The following is a 20,827-nucleotide window of genomic DNA, read 5'->3' as shown; positions in this document are numbered from 1 at the left end:
CTCCAGGGTTTGTGAGGTTGCTGGCCACAAGAGATGCCGGGTTGGAGCAGGAGCAGGTTCGAGGGTCGACAGGCCAGAGGCTCCAACGTTTGGGAGTTGCACAGCCCTCAGTCTTTTCATGTTTCGCTCAAAGAGTGAAGGGCCCTGTAATTTCTCCTTCTCATTCACATATGAAAAGAATGAGGGCTAATCAAAAAATGAATTAGAGCTGGACGTAGAAATGCAGCAGAAGGGCCAGCAAGCGCATTTCTAAGTTGCTCTATGAAGGATGCTTTTGTACTTGACAGATCAGTTTAATCCTACAGGTGCTCTAAAAGGAAGAATGCATTTGAGTCATCCTTGCTGAAAATCACACAGCCATTTATTCTAGGTTGCACTGAGTTTTCAGTCCTCTCCGCCTGCTAGCTTGTTGTTGCAATATGTCTCAATTCTGGAGAATTGTCTGCTATGCTGAAATGCGTGGCCCAGTTCAAATGTTCATCATATTTCCTGGAAAAATATCAAAAGGAAAACAAAGATTTGGTTTTGGGAAAATAATTTATTACACCTTGTAAAAATCAAAACTTTCACATTTGAGTCAAAAAAGAAAGGCTAGGTCTCACTATTTTGCTCAGGCTGTTTTACACGTACTGCTCACAGGTGCTGTCCTGCTACCAATGGGCATGGAAGCTTTGGCCTGCTCTGTTTCCAGCCTGGGTCGGTGCACCTCTCGTTACACAACCTGAAATTCTAGAGCTCCCTCTAGAACACCATATTGATGCCCAATGCAGCATGGACACCTGATCAACACAGCTGAGTGCAGCCCAGAACCCCTGAGCTCAAGCAATCCACAAGCCTCTGTCTCCCAAGTAACTAGGACAACAGGCACACGCCACCTTGCCCGGCAAACACTGCAGCTGTCCTAATGATGAAATGCATTCCATAAGTAAGGATAATGATAAAGTAAGGTGGAATGAATTGATGGTTTACCAACCATGTTTCAAGAAAATCAATTTCACTATCCTTCAAAGAAAGGAAAAAAATGTCTTATCAAGAAGCAGTGTGAATATGGGAAGGGCCTTTAAAAAAGATGTGGAGTTTCCTAAAGTAAAAAAGAGGGTTGAACTGATTGAAGGGAGAGAGGAAGTAGGGTCGGAAAGATTGTGACGGGGAAGTGAATACAACATAAATACTACTATTTAGAGAGTGAGAGACAGGTAGAGGGACAGAAGGGAAAGGAGAGTGAGAGTGAGAGAGAAGAGCCAGGTTAGGGCTGAGTTTCTCTTTATCTGCCAGTGACTCCCTGTAGAAGCTTGCTGGCACAATTTAGGCTGTCCTGTAGGCATCCCTTGATATGCCGAGCCAGCCAATATTGAGAAAAATAGCATGGGTCACAATGATGGAACTCGTCTGCAACTTCGGAAGTTTTAAAGTGGTATGGAGTGGGAGGGCTAGAAGAGTTACCATAAAGAATGAATACACGTCATTCTGTTCTCTAGCCTCAACAGCTGCAAGAGAGGAACTCCTGCTGGCCAAGAAGACCAATGTCAGTTCAGCTTGAACAGGTGAAAGCATGCCTGATTCTGCAAAGGTATGAGATTACACTTTTGCGTCAGAGGTGGTCAGGGGCTATTGCACATTAGGAAACCGTTTATTGAGGTCCAGCTGGATTACTCTATCTTCTACCACCTCAAAATCAGCTGCTCATGCAGTGTTCTATACCGATGAGCTATTTTGGTCCTCCCTGCCCCTTCCAGCTAGTGGGTCCCCTGACTAGGGAAAGTGATTCGAACAGATTTGCATATCTTTTCATAGGAGACTTCTTGACTTATTTTATACTGTGCCAAATCAAGGTAGATTGAGTAATGATCTTGACAGACCTATATTGGAGAACTGCAGTGTGAGAAAGTGGCTCTGTATATACTGTTCCCAAATAGGTACAGGGTGTACAGAGTCCACAGTCCCCAGAGGTTTGGCAGAGGCTAAAGTTAGATATAACCTTACTCTCTAAAGTGGTAGCTTGGTCGAGCAGTAAGGCAGTTTTAGAGGACAGTGTAAAGCATTTGTTGCACACACTCAGTCAGCAAATGGTCTCACACACTCAATAACTGAACTCTAGGCCAATGGTTTATCTACAAAAAATATATGCTTGTTTTATTTTAGAACCAACAATAGGTATTAAAATATACTTTCTCAGAATGAGATGCTTTATATAAATACTTTTGCAATATGCAATTGACTTTTGTAGAAAGTTACAAGTGGTTGCAATAGGCAACAAAATTTTAAACACAATAATGCATTGAGCTCAATGGAAGTTTCAAGTTATTTGCAACAGATTACTTTTAGGATTACTTTTGGATTTCCAGGACTGGATCCTAGATTCAGTCCTGGGTCAGTACTTGGAATCAAGTGATAAAAGTCGACTTAATTACTGTGATGATTTTTAGACAATATTTTGCTATTTTAAAAGTTGACAGAAAATATTTCATAGAAAACAGTCTAAGATTCCCTATGGCAGAAAATTCAAGTTGCAGGTATAGTATGTTCTCGTTACTTTTGTAATCCAGTACTGGGTGCCTAGACTCAGTACTGGGACCTTTATCCAAAACAGGTAAGTAATTACGTTTTCAGAAATTATACGATTTTTAAAGAATATTTAAAGTTTGCAGAAAATTGACACTTAGAAGAAATTTCACAGAAAAACAGTCAATGATTTCCTATGGGAGAAAATTGGGTTACTGGTAAGTACAGTTGTAAGTATTTTTCAGAGTCAGTGCTGGGCACCAAGATCCAGCACTGGGAGCTCACCTAATAGCAGGTGAGTATTTTCGTTTTCGTTACTCGGCTGATTTTTGGTGAATATTTTAAGTTTTGAAAAGTCCACACTTGGAAGAAATTTCAGGAAAAACCAGTCAATGTTACCCTATGGAGAAGATTGAGTTATCGGTTTAAAGGTAAGTACTCGACTGGCAGAGTTAAGGTTCTGGGCATAGACTCAGGCGTCTCCCAGGGTCAGGTAGGTACAGTTGGTTCACCCTCAGCGGCACAAGGGCGGCCGGGTGCAGAGAGAGTTAGGCCCAATGTTATCCTATGAGAGGTAGGGGGGCCTTGGTTGGTAGCTGCTGACTAGCAGGCCACGTGGCTGTGGGAGCTGGGCTCCTGGTCACTTATCCAGGGCAAGTGGGGAAGTAGATAGATGTAGAGGTTGCACTGCCAGGGCCACTCGGACGGCTGGGTGCAGGGTGCTTTTGAGCATTCGGGCGCTCAATTGATTTGAATGGGAAATCTCTGGTTTAGAAAAAGACTGCAAGCTCGGGGACGAAGATTCTTCAGGTGCCACCACCACTTCGAGAGGTAAGTTGGGTAGTTGGAGGATAGGTAGGTACCCCGGGATTGGGCACAGGGGGCCGCGGAGCGCCGGGTGCAGGGGTACCTTTTGGTGTCGGGAAATCTTACCCTCTGTTGATCGCGGTTGGGGGGGCACCTGGTTCTGAGGCTGCAGGCTTCTTCAGGAGTGTCGAGGGAGGTCCTTGGGTGCCGGACTCGGGGTCACAGTCGCCATGGGGTCGTCCTTGTGGTCTTTGTTCACTCTGGCACAGGCCAGGCTTGGGGGTGCAGAGTGTGAAGGGTTCGCGGTTCCGGTCTGCTGCCAGGGATTAGAAGTAGATTTGAGTAGAGTCTCTACTCATGGGAGTCCCAGGGGTTTAGAGCAAAAAGGTAGCCAGGTCCTCCAGGGTTTGTGAGGTTGCTGGCCACAAGAGATGCCGGGTTGGAGCAGGAGCAGGTTCGAGGGTCGACAGGCCAGAGGCTCCAACGTTTGGGAGTTGCACAGCCCTCAGTCTTTTCATGTTTCGCTCAAAGAGTGAAGGGCCCTGTAATTTCTCCTTCTCATTCACATATGAAAAGAATGAGGGCTAATCAAAAAATGAATTAGAGCTGGACGTAGAAATGCAGCAGAAGGGCCAGCAAGCGCATTTCTAAGTTGCTCTATGAAGGATGCTTTTGTACTTGACAGATCAGTTTAATCCTACAGGTGCTCTAAAAGGAAGAATGCATTTGAGTCATCCTTGCTGAAAATCACACAGCCATTTATTCTAGGTTGCACTGAGTTTTCAGTCCTCTCCGCCTGCTAGCTTGTTGTTGCAATATGTCTCAATTCTGGAGAATTGTCTGCTATGCTGAAATGCGTGGCCCAGTTCAAATGTTCATCATATTTCCTGGAAAAATATCAAAAGGAAAACAAAGATTTGGTTTTGGGAAAATAATTTATTACACCTTGTAAAAATCAAAACTTTCACATTTGAGTCAAAAAAGAGAGGCTAGGTCTCACTATTTTGCTCAGGCTGTTTCACACGTACTGCTCACAGGTGCTGTCCTGCTACCAATGGGCATGGAAGCATTTGGCCTGCTCTGTTTCCAGCCTGGGTCGGTGCACCTCTCGTTACACAACCTGAAATTCTAGAGCTCCCTCTAGAACACCATATTGATGCCCAATGCAGCATGGACACCTGATCAACACAGCTGAGTGCAGCCCAGAACCCCTGAGCTCAAGCAATCCACAAGCCTCTGCCTCCCAAGTAACTAGGACAACAGGGACACGCCACCTTGCCCAGCAAACACTGCAGCTGTCCTAATGATGAAATGCATTCCATAAGTAAGGATAATGATAAAGTAAGGTGGAATGAATTGATGGTTTACCAACCATGTTTCAAGAAAATCAATTTCACTATCCTTCAAAGAAAGGAAAAAAATGTCTTATCAAGAAGCAGTGTGAATATGGGAAGGGCCTTTAAAAAAGATGTGGAGTTTCCTAAAGTAAAAAAGAGGGTTGAACTGATTGAAGGGAGAGAGGAAGTAGGGTCGGAAAGATTGTGACGGGGAAGTGAATACAACATAAATACTAGTATTTAGAGAGTGAGAGACAGGTAGAGGGACAGAAGGGAAAGGAGAGTGAGAGTGAGAGAGAAGAGCCAGGTTAGGGCTGAGTTTCTCTTTATCTGCCAGTGACTCCCTGTAGAAGCTTGCCGGCACAATTTAGGCTGTCCTGTAGGCATCCCTTGTTATGCCGAGCCAGCCAATATTGAGAAAAATAGCATGGGTCACAATGATGGAACTCGTCTGCAACATCGGAAGTTTTAAAGTAGTATGGAGTGGGAGGGCTAGAAGAGTTACCATAAAGAATGAATACACGTCATTCTGTTCTCTAGCCTCAACAGCTGCAAGAGAGGAACTCCTGCTGGCCAAGAAGACCAATGTCAGTTCAGCTTGAACAGGTGAAAGCATGCCTGATTCTGTAAAGGTATGAGATTACACTTTTGCGTCAGAGGTGGTCAGGGGCTATTGCACATTAGGAAACCGTTTATTGAGCTCCAGTTGGATTACTCTATCTTCTACCACCTCAAAATCAGCTGCTCATGCAGTGTTCTATACCGATGAGCTATTTTGGTCCTCCCTGCCCCTTCCAGCTAGTGGGTCCCCTGACTAGGGAAAGTGATTCGAACAGATTTGCATATCTTTTCATAGGAGACTTCTTGACTTATTTTATACTGTGCCAAATCAAGGTAGATTGAGTAATGATCTTGACAGACCTATATTGGAGAACTGCAGTGTGAGAAAGTGGCTCTGTATATACTGTTCCCAAATAGGTACAGGGTGTACAGAGTCCACAGTCCCCAGAGGTTTGGCAGAGGCTAAAGTTAGATATAACCTTACTCTCTAAAGTGGTAGCTTGGTCGAGCAGTAAGGCAGTATCAGAGGACAGTGTAAAGCATTTGTTGCACACACTCAGTCAGCAAATGGTCTCACACACTCAATAACTGAACTCTAGGCCTATGGTTTATCTACAAAAAATATATGCTTGTTTTATTTTAGAACCAACAATAGGTATTAAAATATACTTTCTCAGAATGAGATGCTTTATATAAATACTTTTGCAATATGCAATTGACTTTTGTAGAAAGTTACAAGTGGTTGCAATAGGCAACAACATTTTAAACACAATAATGCATTGAGCTCAATGGAAGTTTCAAGTTATTTGCAACAGATTACTTTTAGGATTACTTTTGGATTTCCAGGACTGGATCCTAGATTCAGTCCTGGGTCAGTACTTGGAATCAAGTGATAAAAGTCGACTTAATTACTGTGATGATTTTTAGACAATATTTTGCTATTTTAAAAGTTGACAGAAAATATTTAATAGAAAACAGTCTAAGATTCCCTATGGCAGAAAATTCAAGTTGCAGGTATAGTATGTTCTCGTTACTTTTGTAATCCAGTACTGGGTGCCTAGACTCAGTACTGGGACCTTTATCCAAAACAGGTAAGTAATTACGTTTTCAGAAATTATACGATTTTTAAAGAATATTTAAAGTTTGCAGAAATTGACACTTAGAAGAAATTTCACAGAAAAACAGTCAATGATGTCCTATGGGAGAAAATTGGGTTACTGGTAAGTACAGTTGTAAGTATTTTTCAGAGTCAGTGCTGGGCACCAAGATCCAGCACTGGGAGCTCACCTAATAGCAGGTGAGTATTTTCGTTTTCGTTACTCGGCTGATTTTTGGTGAATATTTTAAGTTTTGAAAAGTCCACACTTGGAAGAAATTTCAGGAAAAACCAGTCAATGTTACCCTATGGAGAGGATTGAGTTATCGGTTTAAAGGTAAGTACTCGACTGGCAGAGTTAAGGTTCTGGGCATAGACTCAGGCGTCTCCCAGGGTCAGGTAGGTACAGTTGGTTCACCCTCAGCGGCACAAGGGCGGCCGGGTGCAGAGAGAGTTAGGCCCAATGTTATCCTATGAGAGGTAGGGGGGCCTTGGTTGGTGGCTGCTGACTAGCAGGCCACGTGGTTGTGGGAGCTGGGCTCCTGGTCACTTATCCAGGGCAAGTGGGGAAGTAGATAGATGTAGAGGTTGCACTGCCAGGGCCTCTCGGACGGCTGGGTGCAGGGTGCTTTTGAGCATTCGGGCGCTCAATTGATTTGAATGGGAAATCTCTGGTTTAGAAAAAGACTGCAAGCTCGGGGACGAAGATTCTTCAGGTGCCACCACCACTTCGAGAGGTAAGTTGGGTAGTTGGAGGATAGGTAGGTACCCCGGGATTGGGCACAGGGGGCCGCGGAGCGCCGGGTGCAGGGGTACCTTTTGGTGTCGGGAAATCTTACCCTCTGTTGATCGCGGTTGGGGGGGCACCTGGTTCTGAGGCTGCAGGCTTCTTCAGGAGTGTCGAGGGAGGTCCTTGGGTGCCGGACTCGGGGTCACAGTCGCCGTGGGGTCGTCCTTGTGGTCTTTGTTCACTCTGGCACAGGCCAGGCTTGGTGGGTGCAGAGTGTGAAGGGTTCGCGGTTCCGGGCTGCTGCCAGGGATTAGAAGTAGATTTGAGTAGAGCCTCTACTCATGGGAGTCCCAGGGGTTTAGAGTCAAAAGGTAGCCAGGTCCTCCAGGGTTTGTGAGGTTGCTGGCCACAAGAGATGCCGGGTTGGAGCAGGAGCAGGTTCGAGGGTCGACAGGCCAGAGGCTCCAACGTTTGGGAGTTGCACAGCCCTCAGTCTTTTCATGTTTCGCTCAAAGAGTGAAGGGCCCTGTAATTTCTCCTTCTCATTCACATATGAAAAGAATGAGGGCTAATCAAAAAATGAATTAGAGCTGGACGTAGAAATGCAGCAGAAGGGCCAGGAAGCGCATTTCTAAGTTGCTCTATGAAGGATGCTTTTGTACTTGACAGATCAGTTTAATCCTACAGGTGCTCTAAAAGGAAGAATGCATTTGAGTCATCCTTGCTGAAAATCACACAGCCATTTATTCTAGGTTGCACTGAGTTTTCAGTCCTCTCCGCCTGCTAGCTTGTTGTTGCAATATGTCTCAATTCTGGAGAATTGTCTGCTATGCTGAAATGCGTGGCCCAGTTCAAATGTTCATCATATTTCCTGGAAAAATATCAAAAGGAAAACAAAGATTTGGTTTTGGGAAAATAATTTATTACACCTTGTAAAAATCAAAACTTTCACATTTGAGTCAAAAAAGAGAGGCTAGGTCTCACTATTTTGCTCAGGCTGTTTCACACGTACTGCTCACAGGTGCTGTCCTGCTACCAATGGGCATGGAAGCATTTGGCCTGCTCTGTTTCCAGCCTGGGTCGGTGCACCTCTCGTTACACAACCTGAAATTCTAGAGCTCCCTCTAGAACACCATATTGATGCCCAATGCAGCATGGACACCTGATCAACACAGCTGAGTGCAGCCCAGAACCCCTGAGCTCAAGCAATCCACAAGCCTCTGCCTCCCAAGTAACTAGGACAACAGGGACACGCCACCTTGCCCGGCAAACACTGCAGCTGTCCTAATGATGAAATGCATTCCATAAGTAAGGATAATGATAAAGTAAGGTGGAATGAATTGATGGTTTACCAACCATGTTTCAAGAAAATCAATTTCACTATCCTTCAAAGAAAGGAAAAAAATGTCTTATCAAGAAGCAGTGTGAATATGGGAAGGGCCTTTAAAAAAGATGTGGAGTTTCCTAAAGTAAAAAAGAGGGTTGAACTGATTGAAGGGAGAGAGGAAGTAGGGTCGGAAAGATTGTGACGGGGAAGTGAATACAATATAAATACTAGTATTTAGAGAGTGAGAGACAGGTAGAGGGACAGAAGGGAAAGGAGAGTGAGAGTGAGAGAGAAGAGCCAGGTTAGGGCTGAGTTTCTCTTTATCTGCCAGTGACTCCCTGTAGAAGCTTGCCGGCACAATTTAGGCTGTCCTGTAGGCATCCCTTGTTATGCCGAGCCAGCCAATATTGAGAAAAATAGCATGGGTCACAATGATGGAACTCGTCTGCAACATCGGAAGTTTTAAAGTAGTATGGAGTGGGAGGGCTAGAAGAGTTACCATAAAGAATGAATACACGTCATTCTGTTCTCTAGCCTCAACAGCTGCAAGAGAGGAACTCCTGCTGGCCAAGAAGACCAATGTCAGTTCAGCTTGAACAGGTGAAAGCATGCCTGATTCTGCAAAGGTATGAGATTACACTTTTGCGTCAGAGGTGGTCAGGGGCTATTGCACATTAGGAAACCGTTTATTGAGCTCCAGTTGGATTACTCTATCTTCTACCACCTCAAAATCAGCTGCTCATGCAGTGTTCTATACCGATGAGCTATTTTGGTCCTCCCTGCCCCTTCCAGCTAGTGGGTCCCCTGACTAGGGAAAGTGATTCGAACAGATTTGCATATCTTTTCATAGGAGACTTCTTGACTTATTTTATACTGTGCCAAATCAAGGTAGATTGAGTAATGATCTTGACAGACCTATATTGGAGAACTGCAGTGTGAGAAAGTGGCTCTGTATATACTGTTCCCAAATAGGTACAGGGTGTACAGAGTCCACAGTCCCCAGAGGTTTGGCAGAGGCTAAAGTTAGATATAACCTTACTCTCTAAAGTGGTAGCTTGGTCGAGCAGTAAGGCAGTATCAGAGGACAGTGTAAAGCATTTGTTGCACACACTCAGTCAGCAAATGGTCTCACACACTCAATAACTGAACTCTAGGCCTATGGTTTATCTACAAAAAATATATGCTTGTTTTATTTTAGAACCAACAATAGGTATTAAAATATACTTTCTCAGAATGAGATGCTTTATATAAATACTTTTGCAATATGCAATTGACTTTTGTAGAAAGTTACAAGTGGTTGCAATAGGCAACAACATTTTAAACACAATAATGCATTGAGCTCAATGGAAGTTTCAAGTTATTTGCAACAGATTACTTTTAGGATTACTTTTGGATTTCCAGGACTGGATCCTAGATTCAGTCCTGGGTCAGTACTTGGAATCAAGTGATAAAAGTCGACTTAATTACTGTGATGATTTTTAGACAATATTTTGCTATTTTAAAAGTTGACAGAAAATATTTAATAGAAAACAGTCTAAGATTCCCTATGGCAGAAAATTCAAGTTGCAGGTATAGTATGTTCTCGTTACTTTTGTAATCCAGTACTGGGTGCCTAGACTCAGTACTGGGACCTTTATCCAAAACAGGTAAGTAATTACGTTTTCAGAAATTATACGATTTTTAAAGAATATTTAAAGTTTGCAGAAATTGACACTTAGAAGAAATTTCACAGAAAAACAGTCAATGATGTCCTATGGGAGAAAATTGGGTTACTGGTAAGTACAGTTGTAAGTATTTTTCAGAGTCAGTGCTGGGCACCAAGATCCAGCACTGGGAGCTCACCTAATAGCAGGTGAGTATTTTCGTTTTCGTTACTCGGCTGATTTTTGGTGAATATTTTAAGTTTTGAAAAGTCCACACTTGGAAGAAATTTCAGGAAAAACCAGTCAATGTTACCCTATGGAGAAGATTTAGTTATCGGTTTAAAGGTAAGTACTCGACTGGCAGAGTTAAGGTTCTGGGCATAGACTCAGGCGTCTCCCAGGGTCAGGTAGGTACAGTTGGTTCACCCTCAGCGGCACAAGGGCGGCCGGGTGCAGAGAGAGTTAGGCCCAATGTTATCCTATGAGAGGTAGGGGGGCCTTGGTTGGTGGCTGCTGACTAGCAGGCCACGTGGTTGTGGGAGCTGGGCTCCTGGTCACTTATCCAGGGCAAGTGGGGAAGTAGATAGATGTAGAGGTTGCACTGCCAGGGCCTCTCGGACGGCTGGGTGCAGGGTGCTTTTGAGCATTCGGGCGCTCAATTGATTTGAATGGGAAATCTCTGGTTTAGAAAAAGACTGCAAGCTCAGGGACGAAGATTCTTCAGGTGCCACCACCACTTCGAGAGGTAAGTTGGGTAGTTGGAGGATAGGTAGGTACCCCGGGATTGGGCACAGGGGGCCGCGGAGCGCCGGGTGCAGGGGTACCTTTTGGTGTCGGGAAATCTTACCCTCTGTTGATCGCGGTTGGGGGGGCACCTGGTTCTGAGGCTGCAGGCTTCTTCAGGAGTGTCGAGGGAGGTCCTTGGGTGCCGGACTCGGGGTCACAGTCGCCGTGGGGTCGTCCTTGTGGTCTTTGTTCACTCTGGCACAGGCCAGGCTTGGTGGGTGCAGAGTGTGAAGGGTTCGCGGTTCCGGGCTGCTGCCAGGGATTAGAAGTAGATTTGAGTAGAGCCTCTACTCATGGGAGTCCCAGGGGTTTAGAGTCAAAAGGTAGCCAGGTCCTCCAGGGTTTGTGAGGTTGCTGGCCACAAGAGATGCCGGGTTGGAGCAGGAGCAGGTTCGAGGGTCGACAGGCCAGAGGCTCCAACGTTTGGGAGTTGCACAGCCCTCAGTCTTTTCATGTTTCGCTCAAAGAGTGAAGGGCCCTGTAATTTCTCCTTCTCATTCACATATGAAAAGAATGAGGGCTAATCAAAAAATGAATTAGAGCTGGACGTAGAAATGCAGCAGAAGGGCCAGCAAGCGCATTTCTAAGTTGCTCTATGAAGGATGCTTTTGTACTTGACAGATCAGTTTAATCCTACAGGTGCTCTAAAAGGAAGAATGCATTTGAGTCATCCTTGCTGAAAATCACACAGCCATTTATTCTAGGTTGCACTGAGTTTTCAGTCCTCTCCGCCTGCTAGCTTGTTGTTGCAATATGTCTCAATTCTGGAGAATTGTCTGCTATGCTGAAATGCGTGGCCCAGTTCAAATGTTCATCATATTTCCTGGAAAAATATCAAAAGGAAAACAAAGATTTGGTTTTGGGAAAATGATTTATTACACCTTGTAAAAATCAAAACTTTCACATTTGAGTCAAAAAAGAGAGGCTAGGTCTCACTATTTTGCTCAGGCTGTTTTACACGTACTGCTCACAGGTGCTGTCCTGCTACCAATGGGCATGGAAGCTTTGGCCTGCTCTGTTTCCAGCCTGGGTCGGTGCACCTCTCATTACACAACCTGAAATTCTAGAGCTCCCTCTAGAACACCATATTGATGCCCAATGCAGCATGGACACCTGATCAACACAGCTGAGTGCAGCCCAGAACCCCTGAGCTCAAGCAATCCACAAGCCTCTGCCTCCCAAGTAACTAGGACAACAGGCACACGCCACCTTGCCCGGCAAACACTGCAGCTGTCCTAATGATGAAATGCATTCCATAAGTAAGGATAATGATAAAGTAAGGTGGAATGAATTGATGGTTTACCAACCATGTTTCAAGAAAATCAATTTCACTATCCTTCAAAGAAAAGAAAAAAATGTCTTATCAAGAAGCAGTGTGAATATGGGAAGGGCCTTTAAAAAAGATGTGGAGTTTCCTAAAGTAAAAAAGAGGGTTGAACTGATTGAAGGGAGAGAGGAAGTAGGGTCGGAAAGATTGTGACGGGGAAGTGAATACAACATAAATACTAGTATTTAGAGAGTGAGAGACAGGTAGAGGGACAGAAGGGAAAGGAGAGTGAGAGTGAGAGAGAAGAGCCAGGTTAGGGCTGAGTTTCTCTTTATCTGCCAGTGACTCCCTGTAGAAGCTTGCCGGCACAATTTAGGCTGTCCTGTAGGCATCCCTTGTTATGCCGAGCCAGCCAATATTGAGAAAAATAGCATGGGTCACAATGATGGAACTCGTCTGCAACATCCGAAGTTTTAAAGTAGTATGGAGTGGGAGGGCTAGAAGAATTACCATAAAGAATGAATACACGTCATTCTGTTCTCTAGCCTCAACAGCTGCAAGAGAGGAACTCCTGCTGGCCAAGAAGACCAATGTCAGTTCAGCTTGAACAGGTGAAAGCATGCCTGATTCTGCAAAGGTATGAGATTACACTTTTGCGTCAGAGGTGGTCAGGGGCTATTGCACATTAGAAAACCGTTTATTGAGGTCCAGTTGGATTACTCTATCTTCTACCACCTCAAAATCAGCTGCTCATGCAGTGTTCTATACCGATGAGCTATTTTGGTCCTCCCTGCCCCTTCCAGCTAGTGGGTCCCCTGACTAGGGAAAGTGATTCGAACAGATTTGCATATCTTTTCATAGGAGACTTCTTTACTTATTTTATACTGTGCCAAATCAAGGTAGATTGAGTAATGATCTTGACAGACCTATATTGGAGAACTGCAGTGTGAGAAAGTGGCTCTGTATATACTGTTCCCAAATAGGTACAGGGTGTACAGAGTCCACAGTCCCCAGAGGTTTGGCAGAGGCTAAAGTTAGATATAACCTTACTCTCTAAAGTGGTAGCTTGGTCGAGCAGTAAGGCAGTATCAGAGGACAGTGTAAAGCATTTGTTGCACACACTCAGTGAGCAAATGGTCTCACACACTCAATAACTGAACTCTAGGCCAATGGTTTATCTACAAAAAATATATGCTTGTTTTATTTTAGAACCAACAATAGGTATTAAAATATACTTTCTCAGAATGAGATGCTTTATATAAATACTTTTGCAATATGCAATTGACTTTTGTAGAAAGTTACAAGTGGTTGCAATAGGCAACAACATTTTAAACACAATAATGCATTGAGCTCAATGGAAGTTTCAAGTTATTTGCAACAGATTACTTTTAGGATTACTTTTGGATTTCCAGGACTGGATCCTAGATTCAGTCCTGGGTCAGTACTTGGAATCAAGTGATAAAAGTCGACTTAATTACTGTGATGATTTTTAGACAATATTTTGCTATTTTAAAAGTTGACAGAAAATATTTCATAGAAAACAGTCTAAGATTCCCTATGGCAGAAAATTCAAGTTGCAGGTATAGTATGTTCTCGTTACTTTTGTAATCCAGTACTGGGTGCCTAGACTCAGTACTGGGACCTTTATCCAAAACAGGTAAGTAATTACGTTTTCAGAAATTATACGATTTTTAAAGAATATTTAAAGTTTGCAGAAATTGACACTTAGAAGAAATTTCACAGAAAAACAGTCAATGATTTCCTATGGGAGAAAATTGGGTTACTGGTAAGTACAGTTGTAAGTATTTTTCAGAGTCAGTGCTGGGCACCAAGATCCAGCACTGGGAGCTCATCTAATAGCAGGTGAGTATTTTCGTTTTCGTTACTCGGCTGATTTTTGGTGAATATTTTAAGTTTTGAAAAGTCCACACTTGGAAGAAATTTCAGGAAAACCAGTCAATGTTACCCTATGGAGAAGATTGAGTTATCGGTTTAAAGGTAAGTATTCGACTGGCAGAGTTAAGGTTCTGGGCATAGACTCAGGCGTCTCCCAGGGTCAGGTAGGTACAGTTGGTTCACCCTCAGCGGCACAAGGGCGGCCGGGTGCAGAGAGAGTTAGGCCCAATGTTATCCTATGAGAGGTAGGGGGGTCTTGGTTGGTGGCTGCTGACTAGCAGGCCACGTGGCTGTGGGAGCTGGGCTCCTGGTCACTTATCCAGGGCAAGTGGGGAAGTAGATAGATGTAGAGGTTGCACTGCCAGGGCCACTCGGACGGCTGGGTGCAGGGTGCTTTTGAGCATTCGGGCGCTCAATTGATTTGAATGGGAAATCTCTGGTTTAGAAAAAGACTGCAAGCTCGGGGACGAAGATTCTTCAGGTGCCACCACCACTTCGAGAGGTAAGTTGGGTAGTTGGAGGATAGGTAGGTACCCCGGGATTGGGCACAGGGGGCCGCGGAGCGCCGGGTGCAGGGGTACCTTTTGGTGTCGGGAAATCTTACCCTCTGTTGATCGCGGTTGGGGGGGCACCTGGTTCTGAGGCTGCAGGCTTCTTCAGGAGTGTCGAGGGAGGTCCTTGGGTGCCGGACTCGGGGTCACAGTCGCCGTGGGGTCGTCTTTGTGGTCTTTGTTCACTCTGGCACAGGCCAGGCTTGGTGGGTGCAGAGTGTGAAGGGTTCGCGGTTCCGGGCTGCTGCCAGGGATTAGAAGTAGATTTGAGTAGAGCCTCTACTCATGGGAGTCCCAGGGGTTTAGAGTCAAAAGGTAGCCAGGTCCTCCAGGGTTTGTGAGGTTGCTGGCCACAAGAGATGCCGGGTTGGAGCAGGAGCAGGTTCGAGGGTCGACAGGCCAGAGGCTCCAACGTTTGGGAGTTGCACAGCCCTCAGTCTTTTCATGTTTCGCTCAAAGAGTGAAGGGCCCTGTAATTTCTCCTTCTCATTCACATATGAAAAGAATGAGGGCTAATCAAAAAATGAATTAGAGCTGGACGTAGAAATGCAGCAGAAGGGCCAGCAAGCGCATTTCTAAGTTGCTCTATGAAGGATGCTTTTGTACTTGACAGATCAGTTTAATCCTACAGGTGCTCTAAAAGGAAGAATGCATTTGAGTCATCCTTGCTGAAAATCACACAGCCATTTATTCTAGGTTGCACTGAGTTTTCAGTCCTCTCCGCCTGCTAGCTTGTTGTTGCAATATGTCTCAATTCTGGAGAATTGTCTGCTATGCTGAAATGCGTGGCCCAGTTCAAATGTTCATCATATTTCCTGGAAAAATATCAAAAGGAAAACAAAGATTTGGTTTTGGGAAAATAATTTATTACACCTTGTAAAAATCAAAACTTTCACATTTGAGTCAAAAAAGACAGGCTAGGTCTCACTATTTTGCTCAGGCTGTTTTACACGTACTGCTCACAGGTGCTGTCCTGCTACCAATGGGCATGGAAGCTTTGGCCTGCTCTGTTTCCAGCCTGGGTCGGTGCACCTCTCGTTACACAACCTGAAATTCTAGAGCTCCCTCTAGAACACCATATTGATGCCCAATGCAGCATGGACACCTGATCAACACAGCTGAGTGCAGCCCAGAACCCCTGAGCTCAAGCAATCCACAAGCCTCTGCCTCCCAAGTAACTAGGACAACAGGCACACACCACCTTGCCCGGCAAACACTGCAGCTGTCCTAATGATGAAATGCATTCCATAAGTAAGGATAATGATAAAGTAAGGTGGAATGAATTGATGGTTTACCAACCATGTTTCAAGAAAATCAATTTCACTATCCTTCAAAGAAAAGAAAAAAATGTCTTATCAAGAAGCAGTGTGAATATGGGAAGGGCCTTTAAAAAAGATGTGGAGTTTCCTAAAGTAAAAAAGAGGGTTGAACTGATTGAAGGGAGAGAGGAAGTAGGGTCGGAAAGATTGTGACGGGGAAGTGAATACAACATAAATACTAGTATTTAGAGAGTGAGAGACAGGTAGAGGGACAGAAGGGAAAGGAGAGTGAGAGTGAGAGAGAAGAGCCAGGTTAGGGCTGAGTTTCTCTTTATCTGCCAGTGACTCCCTGTAGAAGCTTGCCGGCACAATTTAGGCTGTCCTGTAGGCATCCCTTGTTATGCCGAGCCAGCCAATATTGAGAAAAATAGCATGGGTCACAATGATGGAACTCGTCTGCAACATCCGAAGTTTTAAAGTAGTATGGAGTGGGAGGGCTAGAAGAATTACCATAAAGAATGAATACACGTCATTCTGTTCTCTAGCCTCAACAGCTGCAAGAGAGGAACTCCTGCTGGCCAAGAAGACCAATGTCAGTTCAGCTTGAACAGGTGAAAGCATGCCTGATTCTGCAAAGGTATGAGATTACACTTTTGCGTCAGAGGTGGTCAGGGGCAATTGCACATTAGAAAACCGTTTATTGAGGTCCAGTTGGATTACTCTATCTTCTACCACCTCAAAATCAGCTGCTCATGCAGTGGTCTATACCGATGAGCTATTTTGGTCCTCCCTGCCCCTTCCAGCTAGTGGGTCCCCTGACTAGGGAAAGTGATTCGAACAGATTTGCATATCTTTTCATAGGAGACTTCTTTACTTATTTTATACTGTGCCAAATCAAGGTAGATTGAGTAATGATCTTGACAGACCTATATTGGAGAACTGCAGTGTGAGAAAGTGGCTCTGTATATACTGTTCCCAAATAGGTACAGGGTGTACAGAGTCCACAGTCCCCAGAGGTTTGGCAGAGGCTAAAGTTAGATATAACCTTACTCTCTAAAGTGGTAGCTTGGTCGAGCAGTAAGGCAGTATCAGAGGACAGTGTAAAGCATTTGTTGCACACACTCAGTCAGCAAATGGTCTAACACACTCAATAACTGAACTCTAGGCCAATGGTTTATCTACAAAAAATATATGCTTGTTTTATTTTAGAACCAACAATAGGTATTAAAATATACTTTCTCAGAATGAGATGCTTTATATAAATACTTTTGCAATATGCAATTGACTTTTGTAGAAAGTTACAAGTGGTTGCAATAGGCAACAACATTTTAAACACAATAATGCATTGAGCTCAATGGAAGTTTCAAGTTATTTGCAACAGATTACTTTTAGGATTACTTTTGGATTTCCAGGACTGGATCCTAGATTCAGTCCTGGGTCAGTACTTGGAATCAAGTGATAAAAGTCGACTTAATTACTGTGATGATTTTTAGACAATATTTTGCTATTTTAAAAGTTGACAGAAAATATTTCATAGAAAACAGTCTAAGATTCCCTATGGCAGAAAATTCAAGTTGCAGGTATAGTATGTCCTCGTTACTTTTGTAATCCAGTACTGGGTGCCTAGACTCAGTACTGGGACCTTTATCCAAAACAGGTAAGTAATTACGTTTTCAGAAATTATACGATTTTTAAAGAATATTTAAAGTTTGCAGAAATTGACACTTAGAAGAAATTTCACAGAAAAACAGTCAATGATTTCCTATGGGAGAAAATTGGGTTACTGGTAAGTACAGTTGTAAGTATTTTTCAGAGTCAATGCTGGGCACCAAGATCCAGCACTGGGAGCTCATCTAATAGCAGGTGAGTATTTTCGTTTTCGTTACTCGGCTGATTTTTGGTGAATATTTTAAGTTTTGAAAAGTCCACACTTGGAAGAAATTTCAGGAAAACCAGTCAATGTTACCCTATGGAGAAGATTGAGTTATCGGTTTAAAGGTAAGTATTCGACTGGCAGAGTTAAGGTTCTGGGCATAGACTCAGGCGTCTCCCAGGGTCAGGTAGGTACAGTTGGTTCACCCTCAGCGGCACAAGGGCGGCCGGGTGCAGAGAGAGTTAGGCCCAATGTTATCCTATGAGAGGTAGGGGGGTCTTGGTTGGTGGCTGCTGACTAGCAGGCCACGTGGCTGTGGGAGCTGGGCTCCTGGTCACTTATCCAGGGCAAGTGGGGAAGTAGATAGATGTAGAGGTTGCACTGCCAGGGCCACTCGGACGGCTGGGTGCAGGGTGCTTTTGAGCATTCGGGCGCTCAATTGATTTGAATGGGAAATCTCTGGTTTAGAAAAAGACTGCAAGCTCGGGGACGAAGATTCTTCAGGTGCCACCACCACTTCGAGAGGTAAGTTGGGTAGTTGGAGGATAGGTAGGTACCCTGGGATTGGGCACAGGGGGCCGCGGAGCGCCGGGTGCAGGGGTACCTTTTGGTGTCGGGAAATCTTACCCTCTGTTGATCGCGGTTGGGGGGGCACCTGGTTCTGAGGCTGCAGGCTTCTTCAGGAGTGTCGAGGGAGGTCCTTGGGTGCCGGACTCGGGGTCACAGTCGCCGTGGGGTCGTCTTTGTGGTCTTTGTTCACTCTGGCACAGGCCAGGCTTGGTGGGTGCAGAGTGTGAAGGGTTCGCGGTTCCGGGCTGCTGCCAGGGATTAGAAGTAGATTTGAGTAGAGCCTCTACTCATGGGAGTCCCAGGGGTTTAGAGTCAAAAGGTAGCCAGGTCCTCCAGGGTTTGTGAGGTTGCTGGCCACAAGAGATGCCGGGTTGGAGCAGGAGCAGGTTCGAGGGTCGACAGGCCAGAGGCTCCAACGTTTGGGAGTTGCACAGCCCTCAGTCTTTTCATGTTTCGCTCAAAGAGTGAAGGGCCCTGTAATTTCTCCTTCTCATTCACATATGAAAAGAATGAGGGCTAATCAAAAAATGAATTAGAGCTGGACGTAGAAATGCAGCAGAAGGGCCAGCAAGCGCATTTCTAAGTTGCTCTATGAAGGATGCTTTTGTACTTGACAGATCAGTTTAATCCTACAGGTGCTCTAAAAGGAAGAATGCATTTGAGTCATCCTTGCTGAAAATCACACAGCCATTTATTCTAGGTTGCACTGAGTTTTCAGTCCTCTCCGCCTGCTAGCTTGTTGTTGCAATATGTCTCAATTCTGGAGAATTGTCTGCTATGCTGAAATGCGTGGCCCAGTTCAAATGTTCATCATATTTCCTGGAAAAATATCAAAAGGAAAACAAAGATTTGGTTTTGGGAAAATAATTTATTACACCTTGTAAAAATCAAAACTTTCACATTTGAGTCAAAAAAGACAGGCTAGGTCTCACTATTTTGCTCAGGCTGTTTTACACGTACTGCTCACAGGTGCAGTCCTGCTACCAATGGGCATGGAAGCTTTGGCCTGCTCTGTTTCCAGCCTGGGTCGGTGCACCTCTCGTTACACAACCTGAAATTCTAGAGCTCCCTCTAGAACACCATATTGATGCCCAATGCAGCATGGACACCTGATCAACACAGCTGAGTGCAGCCCAGAACCCCTGAGCTCAAGCAATCCACAAGCCTCTGCCTCCCAAGTAACTAGGACAACAGGCACACGCCACCTTGCCCGGCAAACACTGCAGCTGTCCTAATGATGAAATGCATTCCATAAGTAAGGATAATGATAAAGTAAGGTGGAATGAATTGATGGTTTACCAACCATGTTTCAAGAAAATCAATTTCACTATCCTTCAAAGAAAGGAAAAAAATGTCTTATCAAGAAGCAGTGTGAATATGGGAAGGGCCTTTAAAAAAGATGTGGAGTTTCCTAAAGTAAAAAAGAGGGTTGAACTGATTGAAGGGAGAGAGGAAGTAGGGTCGGAAAGATTGTGACGGGGAAGTGAATACAACATAAATACTAGTATTTAGACAGTGAGAGACAGGTAGAGGGACAGAAGGGAAAGGAGAGTGAGAGTGAGAGAGAAGAGCCAGGTTAGGGCTGAGTTTCTCTTTATCTGCCAGTGACTCCCTGTAGAAGCTTGCCGGCACAATTTAGGCTGTCCTGTAGGCATCCTTTGTTATGCCGAGCCAGCCAATATTGAGAAAAATAGCATGGGTCACAATGATGGAACTCGTCTGCAACATCGGAAGTTTTAAAGTAGTATGGAGTGGGAGGGCTAGAAGAGTTACCATAAAGAATGAATACACGTCATTCTGTTCTCTAGCCTCAACAGCTGCAAGAGAGGAACTCCTGCTGGCCAAGAAGACCAATGTCAGTTCAGCTTGAACAGGTGAAAGCATGCCTGATTCTGCAAAGGTATGAGATTACACTTTTGCGTCAGAGGTGGTCAGGGGCTATTGCACATTAGGAAACCGTTTATTGAGGTCCAGTTGGATTACTCTATCTTCTACCACCTCAAAATCAGCTGCTCATGCAGTGTTCTATACCGATGAGCTATTTTGGTCCTCCCTGCCCCTTCCAGCTAGTGGGTCCCCTGACTAGGGAAAGTGATTCGAACAGATTTGCATATCTTTTCATAGGAGACTTCTTTACTTATTTTATACTGTGCCAAATCAAGGTAGATTGAGTAATGATCTTGACAGACCTATATTGGAGAACTGCAGTGTGAGAAAGTGGCTCTGTATATACTGTTCCCAAATAGGTACAGGGTGTACAGAGTCCACAGTCCCCAGAGGTTTGGCAGAGGCTAAAGTTAGATATAACCTTACTCTCTAAAGTGGTAGCTTGGTCGAGCAGTAAGGCAGTATCAGAGGATAGTGTAAAGCATTTGTTGCACACACTCAGTCAGCAAATGGTCTCACACACTCAATAACTGAACTCTAGGCCAATGGTTTATCTACAAAAAATATATGCTTGTTTTATTTTAGAACCAACAATAGGTATTAAAATATACTTTCTCAGAATGAGATGCTTTATATAAATACTTTTGCAATATGCAATTGACTTTTGTAGAAAGTTACAAGTGGTTGCAATAGGCAACAACATTTTAAACACAATAATGCATTGAGCTCAATGGA

General features: G+C 44.4%; 6 non-coding genes across 6 annotated transcripts; all 6 read right to left on the bottom strand.

Moving 5' to 3' along the window:
• Positions 1 to 585: 585 nt before the first annotated feature.
• LOC146854789 (signal recognition particle RNA) lies at positions 586 to 885 on the bottom strand. The gene has a single exon (XR_014981561.1).
• Positions 886 to 4,292: 3,407 nt separating this feature from the next.
• LOC146854788 (signal recognition particle RNA) lies at positions 4,293 to 4,593 on the bottom strand. The gene has a single exon (XR_014981729.1).
• Positions 4,594 to 8,000: 3,407 nt separating this feature from the next.
• Positions 8,001 to 8,301, bottom strand: LOC146854787 (signal recognition particle RNA). The gene has a single exon (XR_014981707.1).
• Positions 8,302 to 11,708: 3,407 nt separating this feature from the next.
• Positions 11,709 to 12,008, bottom strand: LOC146854786 (signal recognition particle RNA). The gene has a single exon (XR_014959134.1).
• Positions 12,009 to 15,414: 3,406 nt separating this feature from the next.
• LOC146854785 (signal recognition particle RNA) lies at positions 15,415 to 15,714 on the bottom strand. Its single transcript, XR_014981560.1, has one exon.
• A 3,406-nt stretch (positions 15,715 to 19,120) lies between these two features.
• On the bottom strand, positions 19,121 to 19,420 carry LOC146854784 (signal recognition particle RNA). Its single transcript, XR_014959325.1, has one exon.
• Between the last annotated feature and the right edge of the window lie 1,407 nt (positions 19,421 to 20,827).

The sequence above is a fragment of the Triturus cristatus genome, chromosome 4_1, assembly GCF_964204655.1.
Source record: "Triturus cristatus chromosome 4_1, aTriCri1.1, whole genome shotgun sequence".
Lineage (NCBI taxonomy): Eukaryota > Metazoa > Chordata > Amphibia > Caudata > Salamandridae > Triturus > Triturus cristatus.
This window is presented reverse-complemented; position numbering and strand designations above follow the sequence as displayed.